The sequence below is a fragment of the Rhamphochromis longiceps genome, linkage group LG5 (assembly GCF_057381845.1).
Source record: "Rhamphochromis longiceps isolate RC_006_pf linkage group LG5, R_longiceps_female_GT1.1, whole genome shotgun sequence".
NCBI classification, from domain to species: Eukaryota; Metazoa; Chordata; class Actinopteri; order Cichliformes; family Cichlidae; genus Rhamphochromis; species Rhamphochromis longiceps.
Genome location: NC_140561.1, coordinates 31,346,117 through 31,369,667, shown reverse-complemented (window position 1 = coordinate 31,369,667; position 23,551 = coordinate 31,346,117). Strand labels below are relative to the sequence as shown.

The following is a 23,551-nucleotide window of genomic DNA, read 5'->3' as shown; positions in this document are numbered from 1 at the left end:
TTACTGGGTGACTATGCAGCTAAAAATATTTGGGTCCCTTACAGTGCACACAAATGTGTTTTCTGTGTTACCTTACTGAACAGTACATGTATATTTATATTCTATTCTATCACTATTACTATTTGTCCCCTCTTTTATGTAACATATACACTGTTATAGTGGTAAATTTCATATTAAATATGCCCAGAGTTACAAATAATAAGGTCAGGGTATGTACAAGTTATGCTGTACATGCACTGACCTTGTCAAATTATTTAAAACATGAGGAATATGCCCATATTTATATGCATATTCTTGTTTCTATCAGTTTGATGGTTGTATGAATGATAATTAACGTAAAATATGAGAAACATATTTTGTTACAACTCTGGTGACTTTTCTTTGGGGCGGAAAGCTAAAACATCTTTGGAGGGAGCCACAAACAGACACACACCCACACACATTGCCTTTGTGTCTGTTAATGATGTTCTCACACAGCGACACTATATGGACAATTAGCAAGATTCATCTTACAGTTTTCCACTGCAAAAAAAAAAAAAAAAAAAGCTCCCAAGGCTCAAAGTCACACAAGCACACTCATTCACTGGTTTGTAAATGACTCATGATCACAGGAAGCAAGACATGTGTGCAAGCAGTGCCAGCTTCCCGTTTGTCTGTTTATTTCAGGCTGTGCAATTAACCCTTCAAACTTTAAGGCAGTCAGCACAAACTGAGGCTCATCAACTTAAACCCTTTAATTTAATCTTCCCATCACAGAGCAGAAAACTGCCATTAACCAGTCAGATCTACGAAACCTGAATCTATAAACCTATGTTTTGGAAGTAAAAGAGCCTTTTATGAAAAATATGTGAATAGTTTTGATGTCTGTCAGTTTACATGTTTGTGATCAGGACTTAGGAGAACAATGTGTCTAAAAGTCAAAAATGGCCAATTTTAATATTTTCAGGTTATCGGGTACTTATTGTTCATGACGATACTGCCAAGTTGCCTTGCGCCTTCCATTCTTTGTAACCAAGATGCCTAACAGCAGGAATCTGTCTCTACAAGATTTCACAAGTTCTATCACAACGCAGAAGCACAGAAATTCCCAGATGAGTTTGTTGCAGCAGTTGGAAAAGATGAGATGTTCTACATAAAACAGTGAAGAAACCTTAGCCATTGCTTTGCTTCCTATATTGACTTCTATTTTCGAAGATGGGACTAGAATAAACCGCACTGAGATGCTGTGAGAGTATAAATGGATACCGAGCTGCTGACGTCTCTGTCTGCATGAACAATGACAAATCTGTCAACCATAACCACAGTTTAGGTAGTCAGCTGATTGTTTATCTAGGAGTGACTGTGCAAAGAGATAAAAAGCAGGATTTAGAAATATCACTGTCCTTCATTTGAAACAGCAAATATGGTGGATGGATTCATATTAATATATAAGATATATAATATATAATTTCTACTCCTGCTGAGAACTCCAAGCAACTTCACACTACAGGCCACACTCACTCCGCTATGATACCTGCTAAGATTTACTCTTAAATGGGTGAAAATGGGCCCAGCTTTCCCAAAACTGCAAAGTCTACAACCTGTCACACATGTCTCAAGTATCACCTATTAAGGATTGCTGACGTGGTGAAGCAACAGCCAAGATAGTAGGCTAATTCATTCAGATTTTTTACAGATGACTCCCATGACGTTTAAAACAAATAAATAATATGAAAAACAAATAAACCAATGCATAAATGAAGGAAAGGGGTGGGGGTGGTGATTTTTGGGGTGAAGAAGGTGGCAAAGAGAGCCTGGGGTTTCTGCCCACATCACCTCCATCACAGATGAACTGACCTGCACTGTAGCAGCAGGGCAACCACTGGAAACGCATGCTGGCAGTTGCTGTGTTTCGCCAAAAGCAGACCAGGAAACAGACCTTAAGTGATCTGGAGACAGTCAGCTGCAGCAACGAAAAGTCTTTGTACATCATCATCTATGAAAACTTTGAGAGTTTTACTTCCGCTAGATAGATCTTGTTAAACGAGGTTTCTCTTTACACCTAAAGAATGACTCTGGGCTTTTAGTCAGGGGCAAAAAAGGTAAAGGGAAAAAATAGAAAAATAAAGGGAAAACAAGAATCTTCTTACCCCAATTATCTTGTGTTTACAATCTTTGGAGATGGTCTTAAACTGCACGGGAAACGGAGGCGGTGTCATATTTATAGAGCACTTTTATCTTTGGCGCTTTAATTGCTTTTAATCCATTATGTACATACTCAAAATCAATGGACACAGCATGGAAAATCTGAGACTCACTATCTCATCCGAGGACTTCTCAATATATAGGATCAAACAATCGACCCATTAGTAGACAAGCCCCTCTACCTCCTGAGCTACAGCTGTCATCTGTGCCAAAAGAACCAAACTAGGGGCTCTAGTGTTGAAAAGTGTTTTTATTAACTCTAGAAAAGAGTCAGTGCAATCCTAGACAATCCAATCCATCAGGGCGATGAAATATGAGACCCCATAGATTTACAGAGGGCTCATTTTGGATCAAGTGGAAACCTCTTTGCTGTCATGGATAGGCCAGAGAGAGTGTAATCAGGCATGTTGGTAATCAACTCTGAAGATTATAACATGCAATTTCAGAAAGAAGCAACACAAAAATAACCAGAAGAGATCTCAAACTTTCCTATTTCAATTGGTTGGAAAACAAAAACATAAAATTCTTCATTTGTAAGACGTCAAGTCTGCCTCTGACACACTACCAGCTCTGTTAAAAGATCTACAGGCAAACTTTAACAGAGCTGGTAGTGTGCAGACTGTGGTCCTGTGGTAAAAGAATTTAATCTACTGAGTGCCACAAATAAGTGACAGACATTTAAACCCAACATCATTTTATTATTCCAGGTTTTTCCTGTCTCAAACTGAGCCTTTAGGAATAACTATACAATATCAGACATTGCTATTGCTATGATGACATTGTCTGAAGGTCTTCTCCTCCCCATCTAAATGGCTACAGGGGCCCATGTGACATCTGTAAATATAGTCCAAACTTCATGACCACACAGGCTGAAAGCACCAACAAGCACATCCACATGAGCAACTGTTGCATAATAGTGTCATTATTTCCACTCTTTGATATTTTCGTGCCTTTTTGGAAGCTGCTATGGAGACTTAAAGTTAAAAATAAATTTCCTGTTGCAAAGTTTTTTCCCCTTGTATCAGTAGGTTTGGGAGTTGCACAAAATAGAATCTAAAAAGGACAAAAAGCCCAAGTTCCCTTCAGCCTAACAAGAACTTTATCTTTCACATAAATCATTAGCTTTTCAGCTTGATCCATAGCATACTTGAAAATGAGCCGCCTCTAACTGCATCAGAGATCCCCATCTCGTACAGCTTGCAGGCTGACCTTTAAAAAAAATAAAAAATAAAAAATCCCAAATAGCCACTGTAAGATTTTATTGATCATATATTTTTGGTTATATGTGTTTTAGTCTGCACCTTAAGCTGCGTTGTACATCAGGAGGAAGCCCCCAGTCAACCATACATTTTATTAGGACCAGATATCTTTGGAAGAAGGGCAGAAATTGTACTGCGAACAGAAGGTTTGATAAAGGAAATAAAAATAAATTACAATCTGTTCTGCAGCTGAGTGCAGTTTTATATCACACAAGTCTCAAGACTACAGCTTCAGGTACAATCCAATTCAGTTATATTGAAAAGCTCACTACAATTTATATTAATCTTGTAACAGCCGCCATAAGGGAAATTAGACTGTGAAACTTCTAAAACTGAGTGGCAGCAGACTAAAATTTGTGACCCTCAGAAAATCCTGAATAATCAGGCTCTCGGTCGATCAGTGATTGGTGATGATGTGGAAAAGTCTGATTGTCTTAGCTGAGCTGAGCTTCGTCCTTAATGTCTCCTGAAGCCTTGGTATAGAAAGACTTGAATCCTCCATTAACTGTATGAATAACAACAAACTGTTCACCATTTTCACACAGGATCCTCCTGGAGAATCACATCAGGATTATTTCCACAGTTGTCTTTTCACAGATGTAGCACACAGTAGGAAGTAGTCCACTTCAGATGTTTTAGGCGAGGGAGGTACCACGACAGCATGCAAGAGGGAATGCTCGCACACCGGAGCATTCCAACGCCACATGGATTTTGTGCAGGCACACTGGCAGTTTAAAGAGCAGCTTATATCCAGTCAAACTGCACCTGGATGTTTGAGCTCTGATATGCACCTTTGTTGGGTAATGCCTTGAGAATGTCAGGGCTGCAGTGCATGTATTAAAGCCACAGAACAATAATATTGCTACCATAACATTAACCAGTGGCATTTTAAATCCTCAGGATTAGCATTCTAGCTATGGCTGTGTTGTTTTCTTGCAGTCAAAAGTCTTGTGTTTGGCTGTGATCAGATAACAACTGTGGAATCACAAACACACATATTGGCTAATTAATGCTAAGGTAAAAGACCAAAATAATACTAGAATTTTCTGTGCCTGCTGCCCTCCCCTGGGGGTACCGCAAGGCTATGTTCTTGGACCTTTCCTTTTCTCTTTGTACCTGCTGCCACTTGGTAATATTTTCTGGAAACATGCCATTTCCTTTCATTGTTACGTGGACAATTGTCAAGTTTATTTTCCACTGAAGCATACTGGTGTGTTCTTGGACCATCGCTTTGATTTTAAGCATTCCTGCCAAAAGATTACTGCTAAGTCAATCAATCAGAAAATTACTGGTTCTGTTGTTTGTTTTGTTCTTCCTCAACTGGAATGAAAAACGTTTTATTGTTTTAAACATTTGAAAATGTCAACTTTTCTTTGAAAATGCACAGTATTCTATAGATTAAATTGTCAATTGAATAATCCTAAAAGGAATTAAGCGAGCTAATCAAATATGACAACTGAAATTATTCATTAGCTGCAGCCTGACACTTGTGTGAGATAATAAGCATGCTGTGTGTAAATGAATCCATTATTTCCTGCACTTAGATTAGGCAAATTGTCACAGAGAAAGTAATAAGAAGGGACAAGAGACACAGCATTAAAGAGGACATGACCTTATTGTCCTTTTTTTTAAGCCCAAAGAATGACACAGAGGAGAAGACAGTTCTGAAACAAACAAAGCAGCAACATCTGGAGAGCATCCAGAGATTTAGTAATCCTGTTTACAGCCTAAGGCTCTGAAGCTGTTCATCACTTGAATCCTGATCCACGCTGATCATAACCCAAAAACACTGAGGAGGGGAGGGAAACATCAGACACTGCTGCTGCTGCTTGTCAGTCCCCAGGTGTGACTGCCTGAGAAGCAGGTTGATAAAGGCCTCCATTGTTGCCGCAGATGAAGGGAAACAGGCTGTAAAATTTAAAAACACGCCGCACAGCTGAAAGATTTAGAGCACTGCCCCTTTAATGTTTGTCCTTTGCATGACACAATATTGCCCCTCTGGGCCGCCACAGCCATTTCTGATCCAACAGATTTGATTCTTAGTTTGGTTTTCATAAACGTATCCAGACACTTGGACCAAAAAAAAAAAAAGAATCTTTTATCAACTTCAGCCCACATCTTTGTTTCCAGATGTTTCAGCCATAAAATCTTACATCAAAATTTAGATTTTGACCAATTCAGCTCCCTGTTGTATCATTTTCAGTTGTTTATTTGTCATTTTATTTATTTATTTCATTGGCTAAAATGTCTGCTGTTTTCAGCTGGTAAGAAATGCTTAGGTGGATACAAACCCTTACATTCCCAAACAGCACACTCATGCACTTTTGGATTTTGTCTCAACCATACTTCATATTTGCAACTGTACAAATACAATATAATAAATGAGATTTAAACTCATTGCAATAGTAGATATCAAAGGACCCGATTCATAGTGGGGAGCTAGAAGAGACTTTTCTTGCTTTCTTGCATGGAGCAAACTACAATGACCAAATTACAGGTGTCGTGCTAAATGCAGATGCAGAAAATGTTAGTTTTACAATCCTAACTATCGGTTATTTAGGTGTTTACTTAAAAGGTACTGCCTCCATTACAGAAAGGTGAAAATTATTCCCTTTTAACAGGAAGTACCAGGCTCACTGAAGGGCTCTTAGGGGTTTGGGACAGGACAGGACAAAAGACACACTGTGGAAGGAAGCCAGAGATTGATAGTAACTAATCATTAAATACAGAGTGATGAAAAGAGAAACACTCAGTGCACCATCAGGCCTATGACTAAGGGAGGGGTCAGGGTCACCTGATCCAGCCCTAACTATCCAATTGTTAAGTGATGACGTGACGAATCCTACTTCCGGGCCTAAAGTAGTCTGCGTTTAATATGGCTTTTGTGTTGTTAACATGTTTAATGTTTTGTATTTTCTTCTATTTAATCTCAAAAAGCTCCTAAAACAGTCAGTGATCACTGTTGACCTCCCTCGGCTTTTATTACCGCTAATCATTTATTTAAGCTCAGTTTTTAAAACCTTAGGAAGTAACTACAGCCCAACACATGCAGCAGTATATGAATGACTAACCTCGTATTGTGGATGGATTATCTCAGTTGTTCTCCTAGCTGAAGTTTGGTCCTTTTACAGCATCCTGCCATGTGATTACATTTGTTCCTGACCACCGAGAACACTCACGTTAACTTTTATCGAGTGGGAAAAAAGTTAGCTTGTTTATATTATGCTAACATAGCTGTGTCGCTAGCGGTCACGTAGCACATCATTATATACCAGCTAGCCCAACTTCAGTAACCCTACAAACGTCACTGCTGTTTAGTTTTCTGTCTTCATTTATGCTGGAAGTGATAACAGAGCTGTACGTTTTAATTTGTGTCCAAAACCCTGCAGTCAGGACATGCTATGTTGTATTTAGATAGAAGCTAGCGAGCTAACTCCCTGCTAACTTCTAACTCCGTTAAATGTCATAAATTCTGTTTTCATGGATGCCTGGATGTTAAACTCAATTGTTACACCTGGTAGAGCAGAACGCTGATCATTTTATTAAAGATGAAAGACTTTAGACAGTTTTTCAACTCTCAGTAATGCCATAGTGATCGTTTGATATTGACCTGCAGCGGAGTTTAGGTCCAGACACGACTAGTGACGTCAGACTGAACAACCGGATAAGCTTTAGCAAAAAGGAAAGTTCTAGCCTAATATTGAAAGTAGTGATAGTGTGTCTGTCTCCTAAATCCAAACTGGGAGCTGGTTCCACAGAAGAGGAGCCTGAAAGCTGAAGGCTCTGCCTCCCATTCTACTTTTAAATACTTTAGGAACCACATGTAAACCAGCAGTCTAAGAGTAAAGTGGGGCTTTTGTAGCAAGATGGGGCCTGATTATTCAAAATGTGAGAAGTATTTTGAATTTGATTCTAGATTTCACAGGAAGCCAATGAAGATAAGCCAACATTGGGGGGGGGGGGGGGGGGGGGGGGGGGGGGGTGTAGTCCCTGTCGGTACGCCCACTGCAGCATTCTGCATCAGCTGAAGGCTTTCCAGGGAACCATTGATATACTATCATAGAGATAGTATATCAATGGTTTCCTGGTAATGGTGGATTCATGGGTATTTATAGTTTTTTCAAATTACATTATCCTATTTTTCTTCCTCTTTCTGTGAAACACTACAAGATTTAGATGACTCATCTTGAACTTGGGGGCAAATACTGTAAATGTATAACATGTAATTTGATTTTGGGCCAGCAGCTCAAGGCTCTGCTTACCGTATAAAAATGCATAATCACTCATGTATCACAGCTTACCAGAGTGATATTACAGGAGTGGGGATATCTTGGCAAAAAGAGAAATTTGGGAGGACGACAACAGTCCTCTACAGCCCAGTAGCTTTTCTGCACCTCTTCTGCACCTCTTTCTACACCGCATTCACCGTTGAGCAACGCAGTCATACCCGAGACTTTAATCAAATCCTTCTCATAATTAGAGCATGTTTTTGGGTTCGTTTGGATGAAAATCACCTTACAGAAGACAAAGGAGCTTCTGTAAGCTTTGAAAAGTGATGCATTTGAATTTTGAAGTAGAGAATTAAATAAAGCACCATGTTCTTTCTTAGCTTTGTGTCAGCAGTTTATAGTTTGACCTGTTCCAACACCCTGTGGTCAAAGGCCTGCCCATGAAGAAATGGCTTTCCCCTGTCTCATGTGAGACGTTGACATAAATACTGATTTTTACATCTCAGGAAACGAGTTGCAAGCTCACTATGTGTTAGGATCTGAACTAACTCAATGAGACACCACAGTCAGAAAATACCTCAAACTATGTTACTTGGTGTCTGTCATTGGAGTCTGATGGAGTGTAACAGAATCACGTATTTGTAACAAAAAAGCGAGTAAGGTGGGGAAAATATCAAAATATACTCCATATAGTGTAGTCAAATGAATGTCACTTCTTTAATAGGTGGATAAAATCCACAACAGTTCATGGCTTTAGTTGAGTACCCAGTAGTGCCTTTTTCTAGTTGGGGTTGTGGCCTGTAGCCTTGTGCGTCAGGTAAATGATTCTCAAACTTTGCTTCAAAGAAACTCTGAGTGAAACCTGTTTACTCAGTGACAAATAAAATTTGAATTTGAAGTGTTTGATTATTTCAAACATCAGAAAGAGATATGTGAAACTGTTTTACGTATTAACTATAAAATTACATTTCATGCGTTAGACAAAGATTATTCTGTTGTTTTGGGAAGCTTTTCCAGATACCTAGATAAGTAAAAATAAAGATGATACTGGTCTTCCTCAGCCCCATCCAAACCCTTCGAGTGCTTCCATTTGATGTGGCGTCTCATACAGTTTTGTTCCAAGGCTTCAACTCACGCCGCAAACATTTCAGAAGCTGAGTGTTTAGCCTGCACAGTTTCTTTCATTTTGGAAACCAAATTCAGTCCTTTATCCCCAAACAGATTTTCTTCGAGACAAGTTTTGAAACGTGCTCTGGTACATCTGGTGGAGTTACAGGCATTGTCTTGAGTGGGGGTTATATTCTCTTTTGGCTCTCTTAATGTCTTCCCAAGATGAAGAGCCAGGCCTGATGAAAGTCACAGAACCCATTCACTAACCTGTTGGGAAGTCTTTCCAGAAAATATAGAGGCTGCCACAGCAAAAGAATTATGGCTGCACAAGCTTGTTGATGCAAACACAATGCAGATTGGAAATGTTGACAAATTTACCAAAGCCAACAGAAAATTATTTATACAAAGAAACTCCAGGTTCTCCACTCTGAAATGAGAAATGAAATCATGCATTTATTCATATCCTCCTTCTATTCCCTCTCTGACCTGTCTGCTCTTTGAAGGGGAACTCCTTTGAAGTGCGTCAGCATCTGTGCAGTGAAGACCCTCCAATTAGCTCAGACAGCTAACAAGCTCCACAGGGCGGCTCCATACAGATGACAGTACCTGCAGCTGGGGTCACAGACAGCTGACCCTCTCTGGGCTGCATGCTAACAGCTGTAGGCCCGAACCAAAAGTCCTCTCAGGCTTTGATCAAACACCGCTTGACTGAACCGGCGGGATGGTGATGGTGAGGTCTACAGAGAGCAGTTCTTACAGAAAATCCTGGTTTTATTTTCCTTTCTCTCGTCTTTGTTTTTCCATTTAGTGCTTAAAGAGGAAATGAAATCACTGAATGAGGATTAGGTTGAAACTGCTTTTGTCTGGTAGCTAAAGTAGCCGGGCATCTTACCACAGCACCGCCAGTAATGAGAAAGGTACTATCCCATCAGGCACAGGCACAGGCACAGGCACACACACACACGCAAACACACACACACACACACACACACACACACACACACACACACACTTTTATTCTATGAATATTAATGTCATCTGAAGCCCGCGTGATGGCTGAATGTGTTTGCTGCCTGAGTGCTCTGTTTCAGAGGCCGATCATCATCTGTGATCCATCTCTTAAACATCATTTTTAAGCATGAGTTTTTGTTATGGGTTCGGTCCTAAATAGGTAATGGGTATATAAGGCCATTATAAGGCCTTAGAAAGGGTGAATTTACAAAGAGCTACTTATATGCATGTTACTGACACATTATATTTGTTTATAATAGCATTGCAAAGCCATTTATTGATTGTATTAATCTATATGTACATTTCTTATTAGAGAGAGCTAAAAAACTGTGAAAACAATAAAGTTGGAGCAGTGGTCACTTCATAGCAAGCTACAACCGGTTCACATTCACCAGCTGGGATGTTTGGATGCTCTCCCTGTGCCTGTGTGGGTTCTCTCCAGACTCCACAGACACACATAATGGGCTAACTGGTATTTCTAAATTGGCTGCAAGTGTGATTGCAAGGTTGAATGATTATCTGTCTCTCCATGTTAGCCTTGTGATAGACAGTAAAAGACCTAGATGCCGCTTGTCAAGAACTATTCAACAAAACAAAACAAAAACAAACAAACAAACAACACTTAACAGCCCACACGTTTTTACCTCCTGCACAGCTCGCCACAACGTCACAGAGGTATGTTTAAAAACCAAAATACTAACAAATTACATCAAATCAAAGTGTTTAAATACCCATCTCTCTCCTCACGTCACGCCACACAGCTGTTCTGACTCTGACAATCACAGGACAAAGTACTGATAGTACTCTGTTAAACCAATTCATTTTCACATTTGAATGTTTTTTTTAAAACAAGCTAAAATATAATCAAAATTAGGCCGATTGAAATGTATATAATCCTATTAACACATATTGTAATATATTAACAAGCTACAAAAGTGTGAAAATACAGTGTGGGTTCAATTCCAGTTTATTTCTCTGGTAATTCAGAGCAATATGTACAATATTTTGTGCCACTCGTTGATTAAATTAGGTGAGCAAAATCCCGAGGCTGAGACCCCAGTGGAGCCAAAATCATCATCATTAAATCAAATCTGGATCAATGTGATTCAAAAGAATCTAAATGTAATCAAATCATGAGGTTGCCAGATTCTGACCCATAATAACCCTTCCCAGGACATTGTGTCTCGTTTAACCTTTAGTCCGCAAGTAAAACCACAGAGATAACCAGTGTGATGGTGTGACTGTTTACAGTTTCTCCTTTTTGAAAGAGGTATGTTTTACAGATTCTGGGAAATGTTACACACATCCTTACATTAGGAACATGAATATTTCATGGAGTCCCTACTGGAACCACAGCATCCTTTTATGTAAGAAAGCATTAAAAACCTTAAGAGCAACGCATCATTTAGATTTGGAAGCAGATATGTTAAAGTTACCACAATATTCGAACAAAAGTGCGAGAGCGGAATGTGGAGAATTCCCAGATAAATGTGGAGTTGTGTGGTCCGTGACTGATGAGATTCCACAAGAAGAGGAAAAAGGGTGCATAAAAAACTTTAAATAACAATTAGAAAGAGAAAATAAAGTGGAAATCAGTCTGTGCTGTGATTCACACTTGGACTGTGAATACGCTATAACTGCTTAATCAGAACATCTGTGATTTGGGCCAAGTTAAACCAATATAATAAAAATATACAGAAAGGAAATGAGTCTTGAACCAGAGCTTTTGTTTGGCAGCCAGAGGGACAGAATTAAATTAAAAACAAATAAACAAACTGCTGATGAATCTCCATCTCTTAAATGCTAATTGTATTGTTTTGAGGGCAAAATCTCACAGGCCAAATGTTCCACACTTTCCGCTACAAAGAATTACATATATTCTCAAAGACTGAGAGTTTGGGGACCATTTTTGAAAGATTTGTATCCAAGAAAAAGCCAGCCGGAATAACTGATTTGTATAAGCTATGCAGTGGATATAGATTCTCTTTCTCTTTCACTGTTGATATTAATGTTCAATAAAGATGAACCCCCCCCCTCCCACCCCTAAAAAAAAAAAAACATGTTTCTCCTTCTTAAAGAACATCACAAAGTGCATGAGTCTATGTTGATGTGTGAGAGTGAAAGCCAAGGCATGCCAATGAGACATGGAGTGCATCTCCAACATGTTAGATAACAGCTGTTGTCTGCAGCACGTTGATAAGCAGGTCGCACCGAGCGGGACATGGCAGCATTTTCCTCAAGAGGTAAATGAAGAAGAAGAAGCAGCTAAAAATACGACAGCGGCAGACAACAAACATCCTGACGAGAGACATCACACATGTCGAAGCGCATCATTTAACACGCTTGGATATGAGAAAACTGCCATTATCACTCCACTTAAAATTCAACTCCTCGTGTCAGTTATTTTTCCAATTACAATTAGAAAACAAGATATTAAAGATAAAACTAATATTGGTGGTCTCGTTCTCCAGTGCAACCCTTTCCTTCACAACTGTGCACTTTATCCCCTCTCTAAAAAGCTGAGCTCACTCTGGGCAGCAGTTTTGCAGATCTTTCTTTGGACAACCAAATGCAAATTTAATTGAACCCCAATACATCTTTCTTTTATTTGTGTTTTTAGGATTTTCTAAAGCAACGATTACCAAAAACCTCTGAAATCAGATGCGCTCTCCGTATTGGGAAAAAAAACAACCTTATCTAGGGCTTATTTTGAGTTTGCCTTTAACAGCAAATGTCTTTCTCACCCTCGACCTGTCTTGGCAGAGTGTCGCCCCTCCCTGAGCCTGGTTCTGCCAGAGGTTTCTTCCTGTTAAAAGGGAGGTTTTTTTCTTCCCACTGTCGCCAGTGCTTGCTTATAGGGAGTCGTTTGATTGCTTGGGTTCTCTCTTTATTATTGTAAGGTCTTTACAGTACAAAATAAAGTGCCTTGAGGTGACTTTTGTTGTGATTTGGTGCCAAAATGTAATATTTTATAACAGACTAAATTATGAAGATTGATGTGTTTGACAATCGGAAGGAGCCTTGCTAATAAAGCACATTTCCTGTTTTAAATAGTACCACTTAGTTTATATTAGTTGAGATGCAGTTATTGTGTTAAGTGAGCAATAAATTACTGCATATGCACTATATACTTGTGATTTAATACAAGTTTTGTAGAGACTTGGTAATAAGTCTGACTCTACTAAAGCCAACATTTGGATATGCTATGACTGACAGAGATACACACTATAAGGCTAAAAGTACTCGCTCGCCTGCCTTCACATGCATATGAACTTGAGTGACATCCCATTTTTAATCCATAGGGTTTAAATGATGTCAACCCACCATTTGCAGCTATAACAGCATCAACTCTCCTGGGAAAAGTTTTCACAAGTTTTACGAGTACATGTCTATGGGCTTCCAGAATCGCATTTGTGAGGTCAGACACTGATACTGGTCAAGATGTCCTCTCTAGTCTCCGCTCTAATTCATCCCAAAGGTGTTTTGTCGTGTTGAAGTCGGGACTCTGTGCAGGCCAGTCAATTTCTTTCACAGCAAACTCACTCATCCATGTCTTTATGGCCCTTGCTTTGTGGACTGGTGCACAGTCACATTGGAACACGAAGGGGCCATCCTCAAACATCCTTCAAAGTTAGGAGCATGAAACTATCCAAAATGCCTTGGTATGCTGAAGTATTAAGAGCTCCATTCACTGGAACTTAGTAAAAGGATGCAGTGAAGACCCTCCAATTAGCTCAGACAGATGCAGTGGTCTAAAGCACCACTGCAACCAAAGCTTTGGATTGTGCTTGGTGATGTAAGGCTTGGATACAGCTGCTTGGCCATGAAAACCCATTCCACGAAGCTCTCTACCGACTGTTCTTGATCTAATCTGAAGGCAACATGAAGTTTGGAGGTCTGTAGAGATCTACAGAAAGTTGCTGACCTCTGTGCACTATGCTCGTCAGCATCCGCTGACCCTGCTCTGCGGTTTTATATTGCCTACCACTTTGTAGCTGAGTTTCTATCATTCCTAATAACTTCCACTTTGTTATAATACCACTAACAGTTGAATTTGGAATATTTCACAACTGGACTCGTCACGTATTTGGAATCCTATCACTGTATCACGCTGGAATTCCTGAGAACAACCCGTTCTTTCACAAATATTTGTAGAAGCGGTCTGCATGCCTAGGTGCTTGATTTTTATACACCTGTGGACATGGAAGTGACTGGAAGACCTGAATTCAATTACATGGATAGGTGAGTGAATCCCTTTGGCAATACAGTGTATGTCTTTCCCTGTTATATTCATTAATATATGCCTATGCTTCAGTAGATGAAACATTTGTTAAAAAACAAACAAACAAAACCTTAGTGGATCTTGAAATATTTCTTTCTTCTTTTAACAGCTGGGTCTACTCTGAATGTAATTCAGTTTCTTTGCATCTTTCTGAAAAATAAAATTCAGCCAACAGAAAATGCAAATGTTTAAAAATGGAGAAATCTTTGTCAGCAGAAAAATTGAAGCAGGTTGAATGCATACGAGAACATGCAGCACCTGAATGAATAAACACATGAATAAATGAATATGTCAGTGAAAGCCTGTCTGACTCACTGGGCTGCTTCACATGTATACATGAAGTACTAGCCTCTAATGTGCAAGTCATTCACAAACAGCTGTGTGAAGCACCTAATCTCGATGGTTTCAAACTACAGAGATCAGTTCTGTGTCAGTCTCAACACATACACACTCTTTTAAAACATATCGAGAGGCCAAAAGCCTACAAACCCACCGCAATTAGAACACTCCGCGACGACAGCAGCTTCCTGTTCTGGATAAACAGCTACAGCTACAAGTCACTGTATATCTGTTGCTTATCAAGAGGGAAATGTTAGCACCGCAATCACTTTCTTTCCTTCCTACTTTGTTTCACAAACTTCCATCAGTCTCATTTTCAGGCCATCACTCGCATAGCTGACTGCATATTAACACAGAAACACAGCAAAACCCCATAAGAGCCTGCACTCAGCTCTTAGTCATCATCACCACTGAATGCGGCTAATAGCCAGCTGAGTAGACCTCTTAAGGCAGCCGAGCCAACACACATGATGATGTCTCTTCTTCACTAAAATTCATTGACACCAGTGTTACAGCTTCTCAATGCTGCCAGTTATTCTCCGTTTCTATTTGGGCTGGGAGATCTTCTCTGTAGTCCAACAGACATTTATTAACTCCAGTGTCATTGCTAATAAGTGAGATAATCACTGGATGAGTTTAACACTGCGCGGTTAAGATTTTAACACCTGCCAGGTCATTGGTGATTGGTCTTGGGTTAAGGTTAGTTTTTATTTTCCCCACATGGAAAATGGTCAAATTCTCAGAAACAGAAAGATGTTGCCTTTCAAGTGAAGTGTCATGTTTTCATTTTGACATCACAGTTTTCCTTTTAAAAATGTTTTCCATTTGGGTATTCCAAAAGTCAAAAGTACATCATGACTAACCTTTACCCTTAACACACACACGCACACACAAACACACAATACAACACTGCGGAGAGTGTAAGAGTGTTTACAAGATCTTTTGAGTGTTTACTTCCTACTTCAAGTATGTTGACAAAGACTACATACCATAATCATTGGATACCACAGCTAATGTTTTTATGCTTCTCACTTTTGAATCTTTAACTTAAGGCATTGAATTTTCTAAATGGCCACAATTTTTCAGTTTAGGGAAACATACTCTTTTTTTTTTTTTTTTTATGTGCACGTTTTTGAACAATGGGGAATTTAAATGCCCAACTTGGCCTCAGTTTAGACAAAAAACAAACAAACAAACATGTAAACAAGAATTTAAAAAACACCAGACACGATGGAGCTATTGTGGAAAAATATAAGCACCAGTGTCTGAAAATAATGTAAAAATATTACTCCTAAGGCTCAGGATTTCTATGCAGCCAACGATGATGAGACTCTAATATCATTCAAAAAGTGCAAATCTAATTGATGCTTAAAAAATGACTTGTTATCATCAATTTTCAAATGGCTAACAAAACACTTCTTTGTAACAACCATTACAAAAGAGTATGCATGCCCATCCTGACACGTGTGTCGAATTCTCAACCATTTCCCTGAAATATCAACTTATGTGCTCCACCCAGATTCAGTTAAACAGCTAAAAAGATACCAGGCCATCATATTTGTTTGGCTCTTTTTGACTCCCTCACAGTCTCCTTTCAACCATCTCAGGCTCAAATTAAACTTTTTGTTGCTAATGCACAACCAAGTCCTGCAGTGGTACTTCTGAGTAAAAAAAAAAAACAAACTCATAAAATATGTATGTGGGGTAATCAGGTTGTTAGTTTTTAACTGTTGCAAATCTGCAACGCCTGCCTCGAGAGGGTTAATGTGTCCCACCTGTTTGTCCTTCGCTGGTTTCCTCCACAGCGGATTCTTTTCACCAGCAAACACAAAGCCCTGTGAAAAAGAATGAAAAGAGGCCACTAAGTTTTAAACACAAGTTAAAGTTTTTCCTTACTCTATGATGAGAAATGAGTATATTCGCTCCAGATACACATACATTCATTTCAAAGTGTGAAGAGTTGCGAGCATTAACTTGCACATAACCATGTCGGTTACATGCCAGCATGCTAACATGAAACTAGCGTGGCTGATTAGATTTATTATCAATCTAATTATAATGATGACATTCAATTAATACGCTGACAAGAAGATGAGTTGGAAAAAAAATCCCCTTGAATCCCCTCTAACGATCATCTGACCTTTAGGCTACGTTCACACTGCAGGTCTTAATGCTCAATTCCGATTTTTTGATCAAATCAGATTTTTTTGTCTGCGTGTTCACACTACAAATAAAATGCGACAGCAAACGCGCTCTAGTGTGAACGCTCAAAGCGGCCCGCATGCGCAAAAGAAGACGTCACACACAACGCGCTCTGTTTAGACCCAGAGCAAACTATATTGTTTGACTGATGGCCCTTAATATAAAGACTTCGGACTTCATGTTTTCCAATTTTTGCTTTAAGTTATTTTGTTATTTACATAATAATGTAGATAACCTAATAATGATCCTTATTGCTGTTTTAGAGGAGCGGTGCTTCAAAGGATAGTTGCAGATTTCTGTCAGAATCTGCAGGTTATGCAGTACAAATAAAATGTTCACGTTTCTCCAACGTTGTCTTCCCAGCAGTTTCACCGGATGGCCAGGAAGCGTTCGCGATGTCTTCTCGGGCGCTTCTTTGGCGCTGATAATTGGCGTCTGTCTTGTATGTGAAGGTTCTCAGTCATCCAGGTCATCGTAGTCAAAGGAGCTTGGCGTCTGTGGCGTCTGTCTCGTGTCAGTGACGTAAAAGATGGATTTAATGCGACTTGACCGTTCACACAGCAGTTGCTTTCTGAAACATCGGATATGTATCGGATTCAGTACCACATACGAAAGTGACCCAGATTGGATTTGAAAATATCAGATTTGTGCCGTTCACACTGTCATACCATGATCGGATATGGGTCGCATAGGGTCAAAAAAATCGGATTTGATGCGCTTTCGCCTGCAGTGTGAACGTAGCCTTTGATCATCCTCCATCGACACAACCCTAGTTTATCAGTCTTCCAGTGTCCACTGTCTCTTTTAAAATAGGGGCCAGTTTCAATTTCTCATAACATGCACGACTGAAGAGCCAGCAGACCAGACAACAGTTGAGACTCACACCAGTCTTATCAAAGCATCTTGTGCAGGGGTTTTTGCATCACAATAATGCAAATGCAGCTTCCTTTATAAGAAAAAGAGGATATTAAAATTAATGGTAACACTTTCTTGCAGGGAAACTGAGCAGCACTGCAGATTTTTACAACTTGGGTCAGTAACCTTTTACATCATAGGAACTTTTTCATATCTCCAGGATGTCACAGTACTGTTCCTATTGGCAATGCAAACCCAAATAGAAAAAAACCCCACACATCCCGAGGATGTAGTTATTCCCCAGTGACTATGGAGTTCAAAAGCACCTTGCAAGCGACAAATTTCAATTAGAAGACACAGAAAAGAGTTGCATTTAAGCATAAATATTGATTTAAATACCACATCAGAGTACCGACAACAACACAGTCTCCTCTCTATTCAATTGTGTAACTTCCATTTGTGTAATCAATATCTTCCACTTATCCAAAGTTGATTTGTGGTGGCAGCATGCTGGGGAGGATGTTCCAGTCATCCTTCTCCCCTACAACTTCTTCCAGTTCCTTATGAGATCCTGAGGTATTCCCAGGCCAAACCACCTTGACTGGCTCCTTGCAACACGGAGGAGCAGCAGCCCTATTCCAACGTCTCTCTCTAAGGCCAGCCCAGCTACCTTCTAGGAGAAGCTCATTTCAATCGCTTGTAATCAGTCTTATTCTTTAGTTCATTTCCAAGATCTCATGACCATACTGTAGGTCACAGTTGCAACACAGACAGTCTGTTAAATCAAAAGTTTATAAAACTTTACCTATTTTATCTAATGGGAGAATGATCTTAATAATGCAGATGAGTTAAGAGTGTGTAAAAACATGTCTCTCCAAAGCAAAGTGTCTCAAATTGAAGAGCATAACAAGTATAATTTCCACAGGCAGCATGTATAAATCCCAAACGCAGAAAACGTATACACAACACTAATGCATTAAGGCCTTTAGTTTCAGACTGCGCTTTCCAGTGTGGTTGTGGGCATATAGAGCTGCTGTGGGCTGGGAAATAAAAAAATCAATCACTCAGTCAATAAAAACAATACATTTTTCTTTCCGTTTATTCCTCGTGGAACTTACTGTTAAACTATTTTTGTCCAGCAAAATGTCTGATGTTAACTTTGAGGCTGGAGTCAATGTGGACTAAACGGGCACTTCAGTCGAACCCTGCTGACATCAGGCGTCTGATGGGAATATAAAGCCCATAGATGTGAAACCAACCCTTTGTTTTAAGAGATTTCAGCCCCCTCACAGGGATGTTTGCCTCCACTTAGATTGGTTTTTTTTTAGTGGTATTCATGGAACAGTTTTGTTAGCAGCCAGCTTGTTTACTTCTGGACTGGACCTAACAGTGATGTTATCAGCTGTGGGGAAAATTTGGAAACAACAAGTCAGAGGAAAACTTGTTGTTTGGCAACTCAGTACTCGAGTTCATGTTTAAAAACAGCTTAACAGCTTCATCCCCAAATCAAAATGACCTACTTTCTTCTCTGTAATTCACACCAAAGCAAAAAAAGTTCCCTCCTGTCTAATGGTTCTCTGCAGGTTGCTCAGGTTGTTTTTGTTGTGCCTTATCCCACTGTCAGACATACTCCAATTTGGCGACGGTAGTATGCTAGAGAGCCTCCCGGAACTGGAGCTGGAGGGGCCACTTTCGCCACAACCTGGAGTAGGTGGAGAGCTGGGACCACTACACTGAGCTCAGAGCAAAACAAGGACTTTAGTCGCCAGCTACAGCACAAGATGACAGAGCTGGAGTCCATCCACGGGGTGAGAAACATGTTCGAGAGGCAGCTGAGGGGCACAGTTTAGTGTCTTAAAGCATTTATGGTATTCTGTCACGAGTCTCTCTTCACGAGTAAATGGAGGCGTTGTTCTTCACAGCATTACATTTGGTGGGTGTAGTCTGATAGAAAGAAATGAGTTCCTATATGAACTGTGAACATGTTTTTTTTCCCCCTTTCTGCAAATAAAGCGCCATCTGATCCCAGTATATTATAGAGAAAGGCAGACATCTCTACAGCCGATATCTCCAAAAACTGGGCAACAGTTTTGCAATATTTCAACACAATAAAAGCAAAAAGCAAATTCTGGGGTCCAAGCATTTAATTAGGGCTGTGCAATATGACCAGAATCTCATATCCCGATATAAAACATCTATCGTCCCGATAACGATATAAATCACAAAAAAATTTATATTTTCTGTAAATTCTGTGAATCTCGGGTAGGTGAAGTGTTTCCAGCTGGGCGTCGTGTAGCTGGAGTCGAGTGTTTTAACCGATGCATGAAACTACACATTTTTAGACATAGGTTGTAACAGCCGCCGTTTTCTTTGTGAGTATTTATTACACGGCGTGCTGCGGGGAAAAGCCTGTTCTAACGTTTGAGTCTAAGGTTTATTTTTTAGCACCTGACGGCTCTTTTTTGCTTCTCATCCGTCAATACTCTGCATACTTTTTCACGTGATTCCGTTTATTTTGAAAAGTCTCCACATGATCTTGAGCTTTATTGTGAAAGGTTTATGTGGAAAATAAACAAGAGGACATGTGATGGTTTTACCGTCGTTGTTTCTAACGACAGCGCATAAAAACAGGCGCTTGTCCGTCCGTAGTGTGGTTATATTAAATATAAGAGAAAGAGAGAACTTTAAGAAATTAATATACTGTAGCCACTACAGTGACCATCAAAACCATGAAAAAAAAAAATTGCCGTAAAGTTTATTTTGCGACACCACGAAACAAACGATAGCGTAAAATGAAACGATAGACGTTTTTATATCGTCATCCGATATATATCGTTATATCGAACAGCCCTACATTTAATCATACTTTTCCCCCCCCTATTCTATAACAAACCCATCAGCCTCTTTCAGCCCTCATCAGTGAAGCAGCACATTACTCAGCCTCAGATGACTGTTGGTGGAGCATCTTGTGACTGAGAGCAGAGCGGAAAAAAAAAAATCCTCACAGTCTGCTGTTTGTTGGGCTGAAAACCAGCTGGACAATGTGACACCAAACATTCCTGGGTTTTGTGAAAAATAACTGTTCAGGCTGACAGAGTGGAGAGTGTCTGAACACAGAAAACACAAGCTGCCATTCATACCAGTGGATGGGAGGAGTGTATCTAACAGTCCAATCGGTGAGCAGCTGAATGTGTGACAGGGTCAAATTCACAAGAGGAATGTGACCAAGGAAACATGTTTCTGTCTCGAGTGTTCAGGACAAGTATCCACGGCAGTGTTGGCAACATTTTTTCCTCAGAGGGCCAGACTGAGTTAGATAGAGTAAGCAGAAGGAAACAAAGTGCTTAAAATCCACTAGAAAATTCCTGAAAAAATTATGAATGTGCCAGTGTCCCTATTTCTGTGTAAAATAGGTTTGCAGAGATTGCAGCAAATATTGTAAGGAAAATGTAGACAGCTGGAAACTAGAAACAGATTTTAATTGTTTATGTTAATATCCTGATAAAAGTTATTTTCGAGTTTCCCAAAAGCTAAAAGATCCATGGATCTGAATTTTAGGCAGAAGAAGGAGAATAATAATAATAAGAAGAAGATAATGACAAAAATCTGACAAATAATAAATAGTCAGCCTTAATGCTATTGCACTGACGCACTCAATTAACTTTGACAGTCTTGATAGATTGCTTTAAACTGTAAAAGCCAAAGAATGTTGACTTTTCTCTGTCAGGCTGTTATGAAATCCGCTTAAATGCCTAATGCATGTATTAATATGCATGTTTGCATCAATGAATGAATAAAGAATGAATACATGATCATAGTCGTGGATATGACTCAGGGTGCATACCTGAACCAAACGGCCATCATAGTACAGACCTGCATCACTGAATCAAGAAAATCAGCTAACACCATTTCCCATGCACATACATTACTGATTAGGGCCACTCAGACATATTTGTTCCTTCATCCGAGACAACAAGGACTCTATTGAATGATGTCCTCACGCTTGTATTGAAAGTACACTGACTGCTCCCATTTCGCATTCCCCCCCAAAGTTCCATTTAGTACTGCAAACTGTGCATTGGACCTCAGCACTATCCTGACACTCTTGTGCCTGGATTGCTTAATCTAAACAGGATTCAAGTTCATCTAATCACAAGTACTGGTCTTACAGTTATGGGTGTGGTTTGGTACTGAGTGAACCTGTTACCCTGTGTAGAGCTTAGGCCTCTAAATTAACTTTCATTATTAAAAAACTAATTTAGCAATAATCTTTGGACAAACAAGTAAAAAAAACATGAAACAATTCAATAAAAACAAAAAACAAACAAATACTAAGTGTGGCAAAAACTACACACAAATTGTGTTCCCCTTGTCATTTTGACTTTATGACTTTATATGGTGGCTCCTATCAAATGAATGTGGACTGAGTGTACAGAAATTTATGAATTTGCAGAAAGGGGGAAAAAAAAGTTGGAGAACCAGTTCAAAGACACTCAAAACCAAAATACCTATTAAGTAAGTTAATGACACACACGCACTGATATCAGTGCAGGTAAAAAAAAAAAAAAAAAAAAAAAAGAAAAATAAAAAAAAATCACCAGAGATCATCATTTAAATCATGAATGAAAAATGCATTATTCTGCTGCCGTTTTTGAATCTGCTTTCACTAAAACTTGCCTGCTTCACAAAGGCGTTGCCATCTGTACAACACTCAGTGTCAGAATTATCACAGGCCTCCAAGTGTGTTTAATTCACTAGTCTCAGGATAGTGTTCTTTTGCCTGGCAACTAACCAGTTATTCAGCTAATCATATGCGCACCACCTTCAGTGGAACTCCCATCAGTATGTGTACTTCAAATAACTCCGTATCAGCTGCCAGCTACTTCAAGTTCATCTGTTATTGCCACGTAAACATTTCCAAAGCCAAACGCACTTGAATGCAAAGATAATTAAATTTATTTCACTACCAACACACACACAGACCAGGAAACTTGTATGTGATTAGTATCATGTTCAAGGACACTTCAGCCTCTAGGCGTGAGGAGCTACAGATGAAACCACCAACTCTGCAGTTAATTTACAACCAGTTCTACGGACTCATCCACTTTTTTCCCCCCATAGTGTTGAAAAGGCTAAATTCCTCCATTTTGAAGATTCTGTGTGTGAAAGCAGAATCCAAGAATATGACACAGAGTCACATGAAAGCATGCACAGAATGTTCTGTGTGGACAATGTTCTGTGCCTCTCCTGTTTTTGTTTTTTTTTTCCTGGTGAACTTTGAAATGAAAAGCCACTTCGGTTTTATTGAGCACATGATCTTACACAGCTGAGCCCAAAGGCCTCGCTCAGTGGACTCAGAGTCAAACTGTGGAAAACACAAAAACGCACCGGCAGGTCACTGGACCAGACCTCCAGAGCAGTTTCTGGTCCTCAGAGTCAGAAAGTCACCGAGTTGTTAACAACAGCCGGAGATGAAGAAACAGAAATGGAACAGCTGAGAATAAATTCAGCCTTTGAATTTATTTACTTATTTATTCTGCTTTCCCAAACAGCAGAGGAGCGAGCGGGTCCCTGTTCCTCTCTGATGTGTTTTATGTTTTAACAGATTTCATCTTGTCCCAGTTTGGAGCATCTTGGCTGTGATGGCAGTGTGTGCGTTCAGATCGGAGCCCTGCATGTCTGTGCGTGCACGCTGTGATGAATGCCTGCGTGCTGATTGTGAGAGCTACGCCCAGCTCTCCAAAACAAACATAGCATTCCACCGATCCTCTGCACCAGTCACAGACCGGGAACAGGAATGAGGCCTGAGTGGGATTCCCACCTGGTAGGCAGAGGAGATGTGTACGTAGCAGAGTTCCCTGCTGGCAGAGCTCCCGGTCAGCTCAACAACACATTGACAGGAGGATAGAAAACAAACCACAGCGGGGACTCTTTGCAGCGTCTGCAGTCTGAACATGAACTGAACTGACTACTGGCAGGGATTCCCCCACAGAACAGTGCAGTCCACCCACATCCTAAAACAGCTCATGTAAAAACAGACCATGGCCACACCGCCTAAACTATAGTGACCCCCATCTCAT

The 23,551-nt window shown here is 39.8% G+C and overlaps 1 protein-coding gene across 5 annotated transcripts in view; it reads right to left on the bottom strand.

The window, feature by feature from the left end:
- Positions 1-23,551, bottom strand: part of LOC146670329 (plasma membrane calcium-transporting ATPase 1-like) — a 134,251-nt gene that overhangs the window by 87,471 nt on the left and 23,229 nt on the right. For 4 of the 5 annotated variants that reach the window (XM_085407183.1, XM_085407181.1, XM_085407182.1 and 1 more), the window contains one exon: positions 16,190-16,249. The exons of the other annotated variant lie outside the window; for it this stretch is intronic. The gene's annotated coding sequence lies outside the window, so the exon portion shown is untranslated. The remainder of the gene's footprint in view (positions 1-16,189; positions 16,250-23,551) is intronic. 5 annotated transcript variants of the gene reach the window in all.